Below are 13694 nucleotides of genomic sequence, written 5' to 3' on the forward strand. Positions count from 1 at the left end.
AAAGTGTTCTGCAACATTCTAGATAGGAAAAAAGTCTTTTTCTGCTAAAAAAAACTTCGATTCAAAAAGTCGCAAAATTTTTATTTGTCCAAAGGGGTTACAGAATGCGTTTTCATAAAAACAAAAGCTTTAAAAATTTTCATTTTTTAAACAAAACCATGGACTATTCTCTTTGGATAATAGCAAATTTTGCTACTTTTTAAATTAAGTCGAAGTTTTTATAGCCTAAAAAGATTTGTTTTCTATCCAGAGTGTTACAGAATACTTTTTCTCGGTCTATTTTGCATGAAAACAAAACATTAAAAAATCTCAGTTTTATGACCAAATCCGTGGAATAAAAATGCCTCGTTTTCATATGTCGGGATAATCCCAGACGATCGGCGATTTTACCGTTTCCCGACTATCCCAGGTTTTGCCGACTAATGAAAACTCGAAATCGTAGATATCTCCGATCGTCTCGGATGGACGGGGACAAATCTGGAGAAACGGGAGCGTCTCTATTTTCCAGACGCGTCCCCTTCGACGATGGTCGGCGATCATTCCCGACAAATGAAAACCCAAATTTGTACCGTCGGGGACGTCGCCGATGGCTCGCTCATTACCAATCCTCTAGATTGCTGGGCTCCACTCCCCCTATCACAAATAAACATGGCGTCTCTCAAGAATCTGGGATAGACTTCTGGCGATTATCCGATATATCGGCAAAATCTGGGATGGTGGGCAAAAAGTAAAATCCCCGATCGTCTGGGATTTTCCCGACATGTGAAAACCAAAATGCAAATTTACGACCTCCTCAAATCGAAGTTTTTAAAGTGTAAAAAGACTTTTTTCTATGTAGAATGTTACAGGATACTTTTTCTGGGTGTATTTCGCGAAAAGAGAAAAGATGAAAAAACTTCTTTTTTTTACCAAAACCATGACTAACTCCTTTGGAAAAATGCAAATTTTGCGATCTATTTAAAGCGAGGTGTTTACAGTCTAAAAACACGTGTTATCTACACTTGTTTATCTACATTGTTTTACAACACTTTTTCTCGGTCTATTTTTCATAAAAACAAAAGATGAAAAAAAAAATCAATTTTTTCAAACAAAATTGTAGATAGAAAACAAGTGTTTTTATATTGTAAAAGCTTCGATTTGACAAATTTGAAGTTGAAGAAGGGAGACTGGGCCGAGCGTCATGGTGGAAGGCCACGCGGTGTGAATAGCAACCTCAAGAAGGGAAAACCTCAGTTATTATGAAAGAGGCAACCAAAACACTGAAAGACTCTAAAACGGTACAGGAGGACGAGATACAAGAACTGCGAGCGCTTCTTACAAAAACCAAAGCTGTGCTAAAGGAGGAGAGAGATAAAGTTATAGAGCTGGAAGATTATACTCGGCACGAGGATCTAAAAAATTTCACAATATCCCAGAATCAGAAGAAGAAGGTGTTAACCACTCGCCGAAACAAGTTATTCTCAGCATTTTGCAAAAGGAGTTGCAAATGGACACTGCACAAATTCGATTTCACGCAGTGCATCGAATTGGCAAGCGAAAAGAAAACAAACACAGACCGATAGTTGCTCGCTTCGTTTGTGGAGAAGACAGAGAGCAGGTTTTTGCCAGGAAGAAGGGGATTAAAGAGAGCACAAGGTTCAAGGACGCTTACATAACCGCGGATTATGCAAAAGCTTTACAAGATGAACGAAGGAAGCTAATCAAGGCGATGTTCAAGGCAAAGGAGCAAGGTTCAGAGGCCAAAGTGGTTGGTAGATATCTGTTCATAGGAGAACTAAAGTATGATGTAAAAAATATCCCTGAAGATTTTAAATAGATCAAAGAACGTTCAATTAATATACGGTACTACTGGAGCAATACAACAACAACCTCTTTAAGTCATATTGAAGCGAATTCGAATCTTAAAATTTTAAAAAATTGTAGAAGGGTTAGTAACTCTTTAAAAATACTTCATTTGAGTATCTTAAGGGAGTATGTTTCGGCTAGGGTTTTGGTGGTTAATGTGTGTCCCTGTATTATTTTCTTTTTCCTATCTTTTAGTGTTGTATTTAAGATTTTGTCGATTTTTTTTCTATTCTAACTTTCGCTTACTGTCTTTATTTATTAATTTTATTTATGCACATTCAGTATCCTTTACTTGCTTTCTAAGTATGTCTACATTCACGCCTTCGTTTGTTAAATTACACCTTCGGCGCGTTGGTTTTCAGCTATGCAGTCCCACAATTTGCATGCAGTGACATTAGTTGTTCTGTGCTTTTAAACTAACATCGCTTATTGTGAGGGGCTTAAGTAATTTCCGCAAAAGAAGAACCATCTTTCTCTGGTGTCGTAAACGTAAATCAGACCTTCCTTTTTTACAAGAGACGCACTCGATCGCTGCAACAGAGAATCAATGGAGAAATGAATCGGGTGCTGAGACGATATCTTGCCACGGTAGTTCTAATTTGCGAGGTGTTGCGATTTTGTTTAAAAATGGTATTGTTTGCATTATTAATCTGAAAATTGCAGACCCCGAGGGGCGATACATTATTTTAGAAGCTTGCATCCAAGATAAAGACTTTGTGCTGATTAATGTTTATGCGCCGAACAAAGATAAAGACCAAGTGAATTTTTTCAACAACCTACTTTCAATTTTGCACAATGAAAATCTGGATTCTGTGGATAACATCATACCAGGAGGAGATCTAAATTGTCCACTCGATCCATTACTCGACAGAAAAGGCGGAGTAAGTACAAAAAGGAAGTCAGTTATCTCTTGTATCGACGATTTCAAAAGTAAATTAGATTTAGTGGATATCTGGAGATCTAAAAATCCTGACGCAAAAAGTTTTACATGGAGTCAAAAATCTCCGCCAGTTTTTTGTCGTCTCTATTACTGGTTGATATCTAATAATCTGCGCGATTTTGTTGAATTGAGCGAGATAATCCCGGCTGTACGCACAGATCATGATGCAATTTCTTTCGAACTCGGACAGTTAGAGAACGAATTGAAAGGGCCAGGAAACTGGAAAATGAACTGCTCACTGTTAGATGATGAAGAGTACGAAGACGATATAGCCAGGATGATTCCACTTAGGACAGCGTATGGGCAGAAAGAATTTACAGATGATCGAATAATATGGGGTTGGATCAAATACAACATAAGAGCTCGTGCTATTCAGTACTCTAAAAGAAAGGCAAAAGAAAGGGGAAAAAAAGAACTCGACCTTCAGGAAGAATTAAGTAAAGCAAAGAGTAAACTTGAAAATAATCCAAACGACCTTAACATAACCTATTATAACGTAGTTCAGGTGAGGTTGGAGTTGTTTTACGAAGAAAAAACCAAAGGCGTAATAATACGAGCACGTCCTAGATGGCATATAAAATAGATAAAATATTTTTTAAACTTCTAGGAAAAGGAACCACGTTAAAAAACATATAAGAAAACTGTGCATAAATGGTAAAATCACAACGAATCTGCACTGTATACTAAAAGAACAAGAGCGTTTTTACAGAGAATTGTACAAAAGCAGCATTAATAGTCCTAATATAAGAGAGAAAATATGTGATTATTCCCCAACTTTCGGAGGAGCAAAAAAATTCCTGTGAATGATTTATTTCTCTAGAGGAGTGTTCTGAACTCTTGGATAGCTTTCGGAGTAATAAATCGCTCGGAAATGATGGCATTCCGGATGAATTCTAGAGAAAATTTTGGCCACTAAAAAGCGAAAGTTTTATCAGGTGCGCAAATGAATGTTTCTTAAAAGGGGAAATGTCATGCTCACAAAACAGGCTGTAATTAATCTGCTTGAGAAAAGCGGAAAAGATCGTACTCTCCTCGAAAACTGGGGGCCAATATCTCTTGTTAATGTGGATACGACAATTATGTCCAAGGTGATCGCTGAGAGGCTTAAAAAGGTGTTACCCAGTACCATTTACTACAACCAGACTGGTTATGTTAAAGATCGTTTTATTGGTGAAGCAATACGTTCTGTTTTCGATATCATTGATTTCACAGCTAAGGAAAATATCCCAGGTTTATTGCTGTTTATAGATTTTCAAAAAACTTTTGATAGTGTGGAATGGGAATTTTTCATTGAGAGTCTTAAAAAGCTTAACTTTGGTCGAGACTTTCTTCAATGGGTGAAAACCTTCTATAACAACATTCAAAGCCGTGTTATAAACAGTGGCGTTAGTTCTACTTTTTTAGCGGAGCTGTCGCGCGCGAAGCGCGCCAGCGGAACACCTTGGGTAAGAAAATGAAATAATCTACCCATCCGAGAAAATTTGGTAATCACGTGACCGTACACCGACCGCCCGCCCGAGAGACCGTCCGTCTGCATCACATGCATACCAATGTAAAATAACTCAATCAACAGGTATGGCAACCCAAATGCAACTCGAGGTTATTGTGGCGGGAAATCGCATAGCCACCGGCGGCTTGTAAAGCAGAGACAACAAAGAGTCAATAAAGACGAAACGGAAAGCGGAAATTGTTTCTGTATCCGTGTTGTCTAAAGTGTTAAGCCTAGATAAATTGTCATGTTCAGAAATCTGGAATATAGAGCAAGAGAAAGTGGGCGGCAGGCCAGCGAAGCTTAACGAGAAAAAGGGAGACATCAGGGATTTAGAGCGAGAGATAAAAAACCGAAGGAGACATTTTTTCGTTGGAAGAACAACATAAAAATTTTGTAGCGGCGGCGACAAAATGAGAAATGCTAGCGGCCACCAATGCAAGGTGAAAATGAGCGGCAGTGAAAAAAAGTGAACGGGAACACGTACGACATTTCCTCCTTAAATTATTTAAACTACTTAACACATTCGAAATTCGCTCTGGACTCAAGGTTAACTGTTCAAAAACTGAAGGTATGTGGATTGGATCTAAGAGACATTGTAAAGAAAAACCATTCGGCATTAAATGGCCGGATGAGCCAATAAAAGCTCTAGGTGTATATTTTACTTACGACCAAAAATTGCTTAAAGAAAAGAATTTTATTGAACGACCGGATTCAATTTAAAAACTTATTAATATATGGTCCGCTAGAGGCCTGTCAATATACGGTTAGGTGACAATAATCAAATCTTTTCTTATTCCTAAGTACATTTACGTTTGTTCGACCCTTCCAACTCCGAAGGAATTGCTAAAAGAATTGAATAAAATACTGTTTAAATTTCTCTGGAAAGGAGTAGATGAGGTAACAAGAGCTTCAGTTATAAACGAATACGAAGAGGGAGGGCTAAAAATGGGAGATCTCGAGTACAAGGTTAAATCATTGCGATTAGCTTGGTTAAAACGTATCTTTAGTGGGATTAATGGAACATGGAAAACCTACCTACAGCACATACTGAGCTCCGTTGGGGGATTGTTCTTTTTTAACTGCAACTACAATATCTCGGATTACACAATTCCTTTTCAATTTTATCGAGAACTATTATTATGGTGGTCACAACTTCCTGAAACGTTTGCCACTGAAGAAGATTGGAAAACCATAATCTGGAATAACAAAGAAATAAAAGTAGAAAACAAGCCGGTTTATTTTTTAACATTATGATAATTCGAGAGTCATTTGCATTGAAGATCTTTTATTTAGTCTGAATACAGGCCTGGTCTGAACAGTACTGATTCTGATAATCAACTGTCTAAAAAAATATGCAAAACAAATATTTTAGAATGGGCTGGCTTACGTAGGTCCATTTCACTATCGCTAAGAAGCTATGACAGGTATCCCTCCATAAACTCACCAACATTTGTGCTGGGTGACAACATTTTTGATGTTACGAAAGGGAAATCAAAGGGTTACTACACCCTACTCATCAGAGAAAAAGCTAAACCGCCCAAAATTAATTGTTCAAAAGTTACAGAGTAACTTTCATTTTAACAGCGACCATCTGAAGCAAATATTTAAGCTGCCAGACTCTATCGTTGTCGAATCGTATGTTAAAGCCCACCAGTACAAAGTAATTAACTCAATTCTTTACACAGATAAACCACAGGCAGCCCAAGCTCGAAATATGAGCATCGGCGAGCATCGGCATTCAAAATATAAGGATTTGTATGGAAAAAAAACCTATCGTTTCTGTAACCCATGAAAATGAAAATATTTCAATAAAAAACAGCTTACCTTACTTAAAATGTGTGTTACGTCTCTCCTGTGTGGTCCACGGGACGATTTATGGCCGTCTTATGGGTTCTTATATAAATGGTTTTCCCTCTATATAAAGGTAAAGGTAAACCCGCCTTTGTATAGAGGGAAAACCGTTTACATAAAAACCCATAAAACGGCCATAAATCGTCCCGTGGACCACACAGGAGAGACGTAACACACATTTTAAGTAAGATAAGCTGTTTTTTATTGAAATCCTTTCATTTTCGCAGGTTACAGAAACGATAGGTTTTTTTCCCATACAAATCTTTATATTTTGAATGCCGATGCTCGCCGATGCTCATATTTCGAGCTTGGGTTACCTGTGTATAAACTAGGTTTTGGAACAAATGATTTATGTACCTTCTGTGACAATCAACCCGAATCATTAACCCATTTGTTCTATCACTGCTCACGTTCTAAACAGTTTTGGACTGAATTTAAATTATGTTGGTGCCTTATTTCGAATCAACGAATTCGTCTCTGCTTAGAACAATGTGCCTTTTGGAATTTTGACGGAAAATGCTTGCCCTTTACTTCAATTGCTGAACTATTTTATAATTATTGGAAAACTCTATTTGTGGGACTGTAGGAGCAAACAAATCCTTCCAAACATCTATGGATTTAAGGCGAAGATCATCGCTAAATATGAAAGAGAAAAAAAAATCAGCAACAAAGAATTCTTTAAAAGAAAGTGGATACTAACACCTTATTTAAGTTAACTGTCTTAACTCCGTATTATTTAATTGCCCTGTTGTACGCTTTTCTAACTTCTTTTAGCCTTGTATTAATTTAACAATGAATTTTGCCTTACTCTGTCTACGTCTATAGTTTAAATGCTTTTTTGTAGTATTGTAAATGTAATTATCTAATGTGATTATCAATAAATATATTTTTAAAAAAAATTGAAGGCGTTTTTTCATCTTTTGTTTTTAACCATGGAAGGATGCTTCTTTGCCACAAGACCCGTTTTTGAATTGCGCTTGGCAAGAGCCGTTTTATTAACGTTTTTCTTTTGCCACATTTCCTTTTTAGAATGATGGTAATGGTAAATCCACGGAGAACGTTTTCGTTCAATTTCCAGTCCGCCCTTGACAGCTCTGTCGATTATGTCCCAGTCTTTGCTGCCCCATGTTGTTTTGTAGCGAAATTCCTTTGAAAATCCCCCAAAGTTGTCCCCATCCTGTTTGTAAGTGGCTATTGTCCCATAGCTATAGTGGTACCAAGATCCCCTTTGTAATTTACCATTCAAAAGAAAATTCTTCCAAAACTTAAAACACCGTAATATAAACTTATCCTTCGCCGAAAGGCGATGAGTCTTCTCCGCATGAGGCAAAAATGTACCTGTCGGGTAAGACAAAGTTTACAATTAACAATTTATTTCTTTTGTTCTAAAATATGTCATTTAATTAGTTGTGTCCTTGTGTTGATCGTTATTTTTTAAGACAATTGAACAATTATTCATAAAATAAAGTGATACTTTTTGCTCATAAAAAAATGCCGTTTCTAGCATACTGAGAGGCAAATATACTGATCATTCAAGTAATGGAATCCAGGCCAGTCTGTAAAGTCCGGATTCCAGATACTGGTTTCCAGTTTTAGGGCCTGTTTACATGAAGGTGGGGTACCCCAGATAGGTGAGGTAACCCGCTTAGGTGGGGTAACCCGCCTGTCCATATAATCTCTCATTTTAATGTCATCACGTTTATATGTTAGGTGGGGTAACCCGCCCCATGTTACTTCACCTACCTGAGATCCCCCACCTTCATGTAAACAGGCTCTTAGTCAATCAGTACTTGGATTTTGCATTCCGATCGTATTGGGATTCCGGATTCATTGAGCTGCATTATTCCACATGCAAAATTCTCCCGGATTCCGAAATCCGAATTCCCTTACATGGGGCGATACTGAGCTAGAAGTGTTTTGATTTGCTGAAAGCGAATACTTTTTTTGAAACACAGAGGAAAATTCGATTGTTGTTGAGCCGCGTCCGAGTTTTACAAATCACTGTATATTGTAGTTGAGTTCATGCTGATACTGGCCGTTTTCTTTTTCTGCGCTAAAAATGGTCTTTTTTGATTAATTATGAACGGGACCCACGGGTAATATTTACCGCACGAATTTTTCAGCCTCGACATATATGGCATATATGTTCGATCGAAAGCCTCTCTACTAAACCACCCACAGATTCGCCTTAGCGTGCGGTCATTGGCTCCTGTCCTCCGTAATTTCAGTGTCATTACTTTTCATTGTCTTGGTCCTTTCCCTTATAAAAACGTCATAAAAAAAGAGAACTCAACCAACATTCAGCCGTTTTGACCTGATGGGTGTCGAAATCTTTAAGGAGGGAGGGAATCCCCCTCACCACCAACTCTCCACCCTTCTCGCCCGTTCAAAAAATGGCCGAGCGAAGCAAAGCAAAGCAAAGCCTGGGGTGAGAAAGAAACCAAGATGGCGGCCAGTAGCGTGGGCAAGCTTCGAATGGAATCACGTACTTTTGGACTAAAAAACATGCTTCTCGATGTCCAAATACCGTACATCGTATTTTTAAGCGCATGGCTTATTTATTTGTATTTAAAAGGATGGCTTGAAAAGTCTGAATAGCTCTGGTATGTTACAAGGGAACTTTCATTTCTATTTTGGTAAGTAAAAGAAGTTTCATTTTAATCAAACAGTCAATCTGCAGCTAGTTAAAGATGCTGTTTCTTGAGCTAGGTTGACGAGGAGGGGGGGTAGTTATCAGATCTCTGGAGGTTGGTCTTTCTATCAATAATAGTGAACTTACGTAAGAGGCCGGGTCTAAAATACAGATCACTTTCCACAGGTCAAGAGTACAAGTCACTGCTCCATTGATAAACTACCAAAACCACACAGATTCCCCTTGATCTGATAGAGCATTTTGTTATAAGATTAGAGCTATGAGACACTGTTTATCTATCTGTATCATAGTGACCTGTGCTCTGACCAACAACAACAACAACAACAACAACAATGTATTTATTTAAAGAAATATAAAGTTTACTGTTTTATGTCCTGCAAATAGCTATAATGCTAATCTAGGCAGGACAAAACTTTAAATAAAGACGTTATTAAATTACATAAGAAAAAAGAAAAGAAAAGAAATACAAATACATACAGATAGAAATGCCTTACATATAAATTCAAGTACAGGGGATTTTGTTATTTGAAAAGGACTAAAATTACAGGTGGAGGTATATACAGCATATCAGGTTAACTTCACAAAATATTCTATTAAATAATTCACATTCAAATAATTATCTTCATTACCTAGAACATTAAGGAGTAGTGGTTTAATTTTTTTTACGAAAATTAGATATGTTGAGAGTCTTAACAGAAAGTGAAATAGAATTCCAGATAGACACACCAATTCTAATAAAAAGATTTTTTCATTTTTTCAGTTCTAGGGAATTTGACAGAAAAACATTCTTTTGCCGATAATCGCATATTATAATGATGTTTTGTATTGATTTTCACAAACTTATTGAGAAGATTTTTAGGAGCTGTCTTAGCATGAATGTCATATATTAAATAGCTTAACGGTTGAAAGAACAAAGACTGCAAAGGAAGGCAGTTTGATTCAATAAAAAAAGGGATTGCATGGTCTCTGGGTTTAGAAAAATAAATCAAACGCAGTGCACGTTTTTGCAGAATAAGTATCTTATTGAGGTAGGTCTGTGGACAGTTTAATAATTTAAATAAGGAGCAATCACTGCATGATATAAATTCAAAAGAAGATGCAGTGGAATGTAATGCTTCATTTTAGCAATTATTCCAACCGATCTACTAATTTTGTGACAGATAAAGTGAATTTGATGCTTCCATGATAGTTCAGAATCAATCATTATACCCAAATATTTAACAAAGTCCTTCATCTCTAGAATTACTTGAGTATTTAAAGTTGGATTAAAAATCTTAATTTGAGGAATGAAAGGTATTCTTTTTTGGTGCGGACGAAAAATGACATAATTAGACTTTCTGACGTTGAGCGTTAGTTTGTTAGCATTAAGGTGGCTCGACTGGATTTTTTGGGGTTGATACCTCCCAACTTTGAGCATTAACTACGTCGGCATGAGTAAAGATATGGAAAAATTGTTACCATAACTGTATTATATAAAGATGAAAATTTCTTATGATCTGGGTTTTATTGCAATCGGAGTCGCCATGGCAACGTAATGACGCCATTACGTTTTTGATTTATCTTTGTGTTTCTCTGTTCCAGGAGTTTTTTGAAGAAATCGCTTTAGGGAGTATGTACCTGCTATAATTGCCTCCATTATAGCATAGTTTGAACAAATTCTATGAGAGCGTTTTCGAAATATTTTGAAATATAGTTTTAAGAATAATAAAAACAGTGAAATAGCATGCTACCTACACAATTCGCTAATATTGTGAGAAAATGATAAGCTTTGGAAACGAGGCTTTGGAAACGAGGCGAAACGAAGGCAAGAAGACAGTAAAGTGCCCAAACAAGTTTGACTGAGACTGTAGTATGAGGTAGTAGTCATAAGCAAACACCATTAACCTAAGAGGCAATGGTGGAAGGTGGGAGGTGGCGAGGGGAATAGTCAAGCCTGTGCTGAGAGAAATATTATAGTGAGCCCCAAGAGCTCTAACCTGTGAAATCTGGGCTGCCCAGGGTTTTGTCACCCATGGGCAAATTAAAGTAAGTCCCTTTCGGCCATAGGTAATTGTTGCAAGAGTACAGGCCTGGTAATAAACAATAATAGTTATTGTTTGAGGGTTATATTTTGTGATACCCAGAACAATCAAGGTAGAGGTGGACTGATAACACTTTACCAAAACCTTGATTATAGGGAATACAGTGGAGCCTCTCCTTTGGGACACCTCTATTCAAGGGACACATTCATTCAGGGGCACAAAATTTGGTCCTGGAATAATGCCCACATAATCTTTGTATCCATTACCTCTGTTGAAGGGACACCTCTATTCAGGGGAAAGGGACACATTGTCTGGGTCCCGAAACCTGGGTTTAAACTCCATTCAGGGGACATGACTGACCACAAAAAGGGTTGATAACTTTTAACGCGGGGGTTTGGTATAAAAAGGTTCCCCCCCAGCTCAATCAAATTTTAAAAGAGATTTGAAACATGTCAGTGGTTAGCTGTGCGATGTGAGAATCCACTTTACTCTCATTCTTGGAAAAAATCAAACATATCTAGTAAAAAAATAAAAATTAACTTATGCAACATCATTGTAACGTGCAATTTGTATAGGTAATAACATGATTTGTAGTGATATTTGGCATAAATACCACGAGTGATATTTCGAAATTGTTATCACTAGTGGTATTTATGCCAAATATCACGTACAAATCATGCTATTATTTGTTTATACTACTACCCGCAAGAGGTTTGTAATTTTCACATTTAGGTATTTCCAATTAAGCTGAAATACCACTGCTCTAAGCCAATCAAATTTCAGAAATTTCTCATATGGTAGTATAAGTATAGGTAATAGCATGATTTGTAGTGATATTTGGCATAAATACCATGAGCGATTTTTCGAAATTGTTATACCTAATTTCATGAGCAATTAGGCGAGTGAAATTTGAGACAATTTTGAAATATAACGAGTGGTATTTATGCCAAATATCACGTACAAATCATGCTATTATTTGTTTATACTACTAACCGCAATGGTTTTGTAATTTTCAAATGTAGGTACCGGTATTTCAAATTAAGCTGAAATACCACCGCTTTAAGCCAATCAAATTGCAGAAATATCCCATGTAGTAGTATAAATGATTGTAATGCGAAAGAGTTGATAAAAATACTGAATGGCGAATCCAATGAGTCAATGAGCCAAAATCTTTACTGGTTTTCGCCTGGTTCTTAACTTGGTTCTTGGTTCTTTCCTTCTGATACATCTGTTACAAAGTACCTTAGAGTTAGTTAAATAGAATGAGTGTGTTGTGATAAGAGCGTTTCTCGACCCAGAAATGTGAACATTCAGGAACATTTGTTCTAGTACATGAATCAAACAGGCCCATTGTTTGAATGAAGCCAATGAAACATGCAATACACTTCAGTTGAAGGGTTGTTTTATTTGCATCACAATACCTCTGGGAGTATACTGTACAGCAACAGAGATTTGCTATTGATAATTTCCTCTTAAAGAAAAAGCTTACTGGGATTGGAACATTGACTGACGTGTCTATGGCACATAAAAATAAGTTCCACTCTCAATTCCTCTGTGTAAGCGCACAACCGTAAATACTTCTTACTTCATTTCCCCACACTTAGACGGTTACCTGACATCACAAATACAATTGACAACGGCCAAAAGGTAAAAGAAATGATATGCAATGAACTGTTTACTTGGACACAAATCATTTTCCTGGGAAAAGCCAATATTCTTCTACTGTAGTGATCGAGTCTTCCGCAACGATTGATCAAAGCTGTGTATATGTGATACGCATTATCCTGGTGGATAGTTGCTTTTTGATTCAACTAAAGACCAACAGGATCAGGTTTTCCATAAGTATTCTTTATTTTGACCAATGTTAAAGTGCAACATATTGCAGTAGCTTAGATTGTTCTCATTAGAGGTGGGAGAATTAAAAAACATGTCTGCCATCTTGGCTGGGTAATCGGAAACTTATCAAAATCTTCCTAGGGACGGTTTTCTTTTTTAGGCACCCCCCCGTGTTTAAGTGTAAACTAATCACAATGATGTCAGATTTTCACAAACTGAACATCAGTTCTTGCTTAAATCTACTGTAGGTGCTGCACTTGTGTGAATTCAACATACCTGTTACTGTATATTACTTGTAATGTCGCAGAGATAAGTTAGTTATTATTTTTTTTAATATTGTCTTTGCTTGTTAATTATCAACCAGCCCCAGCCCAAACTCTATTCAGGGGACATGCACTTGCCTCAGTCTTGAGGGTGTCCCCCAAATACAGGTTCCACTGTATCACAAAAGCAGAATCTAATAATGCTATTAATTCATAAGTACATGTAGGTGGAATACTTATGATCTTCTGGGTGAGCATAGCCCTGAATAGGACTATTGTTGACAGCGATTGACATTTTGATACCCTGTGTGGTAGTTATCTTCAAAGTCAAAGTGGATTGTATCACATCACCTGATGGTATTAAACTTTGGATATTGACCCCATAGGTCATTAAATCCGCAATTTTATGGGTCATCGGTCAGTTAAACCATGATATTCTTGGCTATGAAGACTGCAAATGTCAATAGTGTATTTGGGTCTTTTGTACAGTAACTGTTGACTACGATTCAGTGGCATTTGCTTTTAGTTAGTAATCCAGCTTTCTAAAGTGAGTTGTTGATAGTATTCTGTAAACAGAGTCCCAGTCGATTTGATGTTTTGTCTGTAAAGTAATGGTGTTCATCAATGTGATTGTTGACAACACCATTTCTTATTGCGTCCAGGTGCCTACATGGCATAGAAAATAGTAGTTTTTCATAGAAATCTGATGCCAGGCACCCTGGATTTCACAGGTTCTGAGCATTGGGCTCCTTTCCATTTTTCTTAGAGCACAGCCTTTTTGTTGTACAATTTT

Source organism: Porites lutea, chromosome 6 (assembly GCF_958299795.1).
Source record: "Porites lutea chromosome 6, jaPorLute2.1, whole genome shotgun sequence".
Classification (NCBI taxonomy): domain Eukaryota; kingdom Metazoa; phylum Cnidaria; class Anthozoa; order Scleractinia; family Poritidae; genus Porites; species Porites lutea.